The sequence below is a fragment of the Elaeis guineensis genome, chromosome 5 (genome assembly GCF_000442705.2).
Source record: "Elaeis guineensis isolate ETL-2024a chromosome 5, EG11, whole genome shotgun sequence".
NCBI classification, from domain to species: Eukaryota; Viridiplantae; Streptophyta; class Magnoliopsida; order Arecales; family Arecaceae; genus Elaeis; species Elaeis guineensis.
The window spans coordinates 113,482,221-113,488,018 of NC_025997.2; positions in this window are offsets into that span (position 1 = coordinate 113,482,221).

Below are 5,798 nucleotides of genomic sequence, written 5' to 3' on the forward strand. Positions count from 1 at the left end.
TGAACAGATTACTCATTAACTACTAATAATAATACATTAGCGTCTCAACCCTCATACAATCATTCCACCGTCGAGTGGCCATGTTGCAGTCTAATTGAGTAAGGTCCCACCTTAGTTAGAATATTATTATCTAGATAATAAATATCTAATAATATTGGAATGCTAAAACTTGGCTTCTCAAATTAATATAAAGTTCTTTATGGAAATTAGTGTAGAACTCCATCGTCGGATGGCCGCTCTCACCCATTCTAACATGAACTAAGGTATTAATCTGAGTCAAGTATATTACTATCCTTATAAGGTTCGCTTTGAATATCAGAGAAAAACTCCATCATCGAGTGGTAGGTTCCCTTTAATACCTGAAAAGCTATCTGTAATGGATAACTCCAACATCGGCTGGCCGCTTCCACTCCTACTTATATGAACCTTAACTTGAGTTCATCAGTTAGAACTTAAATTTGGAGTTACTCGGTTGGCCATTTTCAATATTTCTAACATAAACCAGGAATGGAAGCCTTAGGATTTTATTTAACCCTTCTCCCACTTGAAATTTTATAGTTAGGGTTTTTATAATTATTAATAACCGAATATTTGAATCTAGGATTTCTCTAAGTATCTTGACCTCATTATTTAATTTTTTGATTTTGAATCTGAGAATAAAATTCTTTCAAAAATAATTAGATAATTATTCGGGTCATACTAAAATACATCAAATATTTTCAGAAATGGGTGGCTCCTAATATGCAACATATGTTTTCAAGCATAACTAAAAAGGATGCATGCCAAACACATAGCATTGCATATGAAAGGAATAAAAAAAATTTTTTCTGGACAATGGCCGTTTTGCATCTCATGAAAACAGCCTTGCACGTTCCGGTACTTCAAAAAAAATTGCAGCCTTTGCCCAACCCACGCAGCTCCCGTGTGGGTTCCGAGCTCCCATAAGAGCTCAACAGCCAGACATCTCTATTGCCTTCAAACCCAAAAAAAAAAATGCCTGGCATCCAAACCCAAAAGAAAACTATTTTCTGCTGTTAATGTGGCTTGAATTTTGGATATCTTTTATGGGCTCGAACTATGACCCAATCTGAAAAGCCCACGTTGCGACCTGAATGAAATATTTTGGGAGGTCTGTGGTGGTAGCGGAGGGCATGGGCCGATAGGCCCATGCCCGAAGCCCACCACTGACCTCATTCAGGGGTGTGGGGGGCAATGCCCCCCACGGTAAGGATCAATATAAATATTATATTTTCTGTCAATCTCGACAGTTTTGTGAGAGAGGTTTGAAAAATCAAATTGCGGCTAGGGTTTGGAGAGTTCTTGAGTGATTGTATCTCTCTTTTCATCATAGTAAAATTTTTCTCTCGTGTCTTGCCCGTGGACGTAGGCTTTTCAGCCGAACCATGTAAATCCTGTGTTTGTTTTTTCTTCTCTTCTCTATTTTGTGTGATTATACGAATCTGTGTGTATCCTATATTTGTGCTTGCTATAACATCTATTTTTCGCACAGAGAAGTAAACACCCGATTCAATCACACATTCGGCCACCATTAAGGAGCACAAGAAGTTTTCTGCTACAACATAGGATCAAGACGAAAATGTCTATGCTGATTCAAACACAACAGCAGGCAAATTCATCCAATAGGCCACCCGAAAACAAAAAATGAAAAAAATAATTTGTTTTCTGTGAAGAACGTCAACTTAGGCATTTTTGCGATTGGTTCAACCCGCTCTGATACCATTGCTAGGAATCAAGATTCCCAATCTACAATGATCAGATACGCAGGGGAAAACATACAGGATGAAACCAAACAACACAAAACAACCAAAAACAAACTGAAATCAGGTGGAAAAAGGGAATATACAGAAAATGTACTCTGTTTTCTGTGTGGTGGTTGAATCTCTGTTTGAGTTTTTTCTGGATTTGCTGCTGGAAGAGTTGGTTCGACAATCCAAATTTGAGAAATCTTCTTTGATTATAATCATGATTGTGTTTACCCTATGATTGATTTTGATGATTGCAAAATATTGAGTGATCATGGTACTAATTATGTGCTCACGAGTGAATGTAGGATTTTCTAGGTGCTTAAAATAAAAAATATTATTTGTAATAGAAATCCTCTCACAAGAATAATGATTAATGGTCAAATGAGATTTAAATAAGAAGTTTTTGAAAGTCTAAATACTGTGAAAGATCTTCAAAATCAAGGTAGAAGAAGTTCTCAAAACTTGAAGATAAAAAGCCCCTCAAGCAGAAAAATATGCAAAAATTTCAGTTGGTTATCATCCAAGCCGCCTCAAATTTTATTTGAGTCGGCTAAAGCTGAAACAGTGAAGAAAAATAATTTTGGCATGCTAGAATTTTAGTCGGTATGCACTTGAGTCGACTCGACTGTCATCCGAGTCGACTTAAAGGAAAAGACAGAAAATCTGAGTAGACTCATAAAAATTCGACTGGACTCATAGAAATTTGAATAGACCTTCGAGTTGACTCGAATATCCGAGCTGATATTTTCAAAAAAAGATAGAAAGCTAGATTCTTAAGAAAAAAATTCGAGTGGACTCACAGACAACTCGAGTCGATTCGAATCTTATCCGAGTCAACTCGAAATCTAACAGCTAATTCTGCAGAATTGCAGAAGTATATAGAATTATTTCTAACGACTATGTTTTATTTCTTAACAGCTAGAAATGGCTAATTTGACTTCTAAAAAGGATTTAAAAGCTTCCAAACTTAATAAAGAGACAATATAAGAGGATTAAAAAGAGGAACATATCAGTTTATGTGAGGACCATTGAATATCATTGAGAGAAAGAAAAGAAAGAAATTAAGTGCAAAATTTTGAATACGCTTTTAACAGAAATCTTCTCCAACTTCTTTTACATCCTCTTAAGCTTTCAATAAGAAAAGTTCAAGCCTCAACTAAGCAAACAATCAGTAACTTCTCCGAGCTTAAAGAGTTTATTTTTTTATTTTTATTTGTACAAAAATTTTATCTTCTTGTATTTTTATTTTCTTTACAAATTTTTTTAAAAGAAAGAAAATTAAGGTAAAGACCCATCCAAGTCTGAAATTAGATATTATAGATTGGTTGGTGAGCTCATAACATCAATTAGGTTGATTATGAATCCAAAAAATAATCGGTGTAAGATTTTGGTTGGTGATCTCAGAAAACCAACTAGGTTTGTTTGTGAGTTTGGATGAACAAATGTACTGTAATCTAGAGGATTATAGTAAAATTTTCAAGGAGAGCTTGGAGAGTGGACATAAGTGTGAGATTGCACTTAATCACTATAAATTTGTTGTGTTTGTATTGCACCTTATTTTATTCATTTTACTTGTTTTACTTACAAGTTTTGCACTAGTTTAATTCTTACATAGCTTCACTTATTTTTTAATTCCGCTATTGCATATATCATACACAACACAATCACTAAAATTAATCTCATTAGAAGCACATATTTATTTAAAGTTTTATTTAGCTAAATTTTTTTAAAAATTCAATTCACCCCTCCTTTGGGTTGCTATTTTTTTGGGTAATAAGTGGTATCAAAGTAGGTGCTCTGTTATTTGTTATTGACCTAGTAGTCTAGAGTTAAAGATTATGACAACCAAAATGAAATTCTTGTTTAATGAAGAATATTCTATAGATAGACCCCTACTATTTAATGGATCAAATTATATCTCTTGAAAAGTTAGGATAAAAATTTTCATACAAGTACATGATTATAATTTATGAAAAATTATAGTCAATGACCTACACACACCCAATGCATTAATTGAATATGATAAAGAAAAGATCCAACTAAATGCTAAGGTAATAAATCTACTTTATTGTTCATTAGACATAAATGTATTTAATATAATTTCTTCATATATTTCAGCTACATAAGTATAGTAGAAATTAAAAAGAACTTATGAGGGAGCAAATCAAAAAGAAGAATCAAGTTTTCAAGAAAAAAAGAAAGCTCACTCTAACCTATGCCTCATGGCTCATGAGGATGGAAAGAAAAAGAAGAAGAAGAAATAAAGGAAAAAGAAAGTATTGATTAAGGGGGGGCAAGGCATAGAAAAGAAAAATGAGAAATAGGAAGAAGGTATCTCCAATCTTTGCCTCATGTCTAATAATAATGAGATAAATTTTAAAAATTCTTCTAACTTTGTATTTGATGAATTATATGAAGCCTTCAATAATCTAATAGATGAATATAAAAAGTTAAGACTGAAAAATAAGGAGCTTAAAAGTTTAAATATATCTTTATCTAAAGAAAAGAATAAAATTTTGATGGAAAAAAATGACCTGTTGAAAGAAAAAAAAAGATTAGATGAAGAGAAAGAAATTCTTTTGAAATCTGAAAAATCTCTAATAAATGAAAATGTCAAATTTAGAAAAAAGATTGAAATATTGAAGCCAATTACTGAAAAGTTCATATTTAGTTATAAAAAGCTTCAATTAATGTTGAAAAGTCAAAAATCTATTTTTCATAAAATCGAAATTAGTTTGAATTCTTTAAGAAAATAGAAAATAATCAAAAATATATTTTCAAGAGCTTCTTATGAAAATCATTTGATCATTTGCTATAGATGTAACAAAGTAGATCATAAAATTTTAGAATATAATTTTAAAAAAATTGGCCATACTTTGGTAAAATAAATTTGGATTCCAAAAGGAACCTATGCTCTAACCTCAATAGATCCAAGATGACTTGGGCACCAAAAATTATAAAATAATTTTGTAGGTATGCCAAGCATCTAATGGAATGAAAAAAAAAATCTTCAAGGATGGATGCTTTGGAATGAAAAAAGATAGATAATGATGTTTGGAAAATGTTAAACTCTTCACACATTATGCCATCAATACATATATTGAAATTATTTAGTTTAAATATTTGATTTTGATGATTTATAATGATCATACTCCATGATTTGAATGATTCGATCATTAATTAATTTGCAATAATTTTGCTCTATTGCTTGAATGTGTTAATCATCATGCTCTTTTTATTCTATGTATTGCGTTAAGCCTTATGAGCATAAATCTTAATTTTAAATTCAGCAAGTTATCTTAGTCCCCTCAAATCATGTTGTCTTAAGACACTTAAATCTAAATAAAAAAAATTTAATTGGATAACAAATTACTTGTATACTAATATCACAAATCCAACTTTAACATTCTCATTAGACATGCAATTATTGAAATCCTCTAAGAATTGCATGAACTAAGAACTTCAAGATAAGTCATCTATTTATAAAATATCAAGTGCTTGATATTGTTGATTTGCAATGCATCTTAGCTTGATCTTTAAGGCTTTGAAAATCTCCTGGTTGAACTTAACTCTTGGAGCCATTATCTAGATCTCCTTTGATTTGATCTTACTTAATTTGATCTTGTCTAATTTGATTAGTTCTTGATCCTCCAGATTGATTCAAATATCATTCTTTATCATTGAATTGATTTACTATTGATTTCAATTCAATTTGACTATATTTTTTTTAAATCAAAATTTCTTAAATCATTTTCTATATTAAGGAGTCGACTCATGATTTCAAGAAGAAAAATAGTTTTCTGAGGAGTCAACCTCCAGTTTTACTGGAGTTGACCCCTCATTAGGAGTCAATTGGAGCTTAACAAGAGTCGACCCTTATATCTGGGATGGGTTTCTCAAATGAAAATGTGCTAAGGCTCTATCATTCTATTTCTAATTTTCTCGAGCTGTAATTTCTTTCACACCCCTCTTCCATCAAAATTAGACCTTTCTTTTCATTTCCACCCTATCCTTGTGGTCCTTGCTATCCAA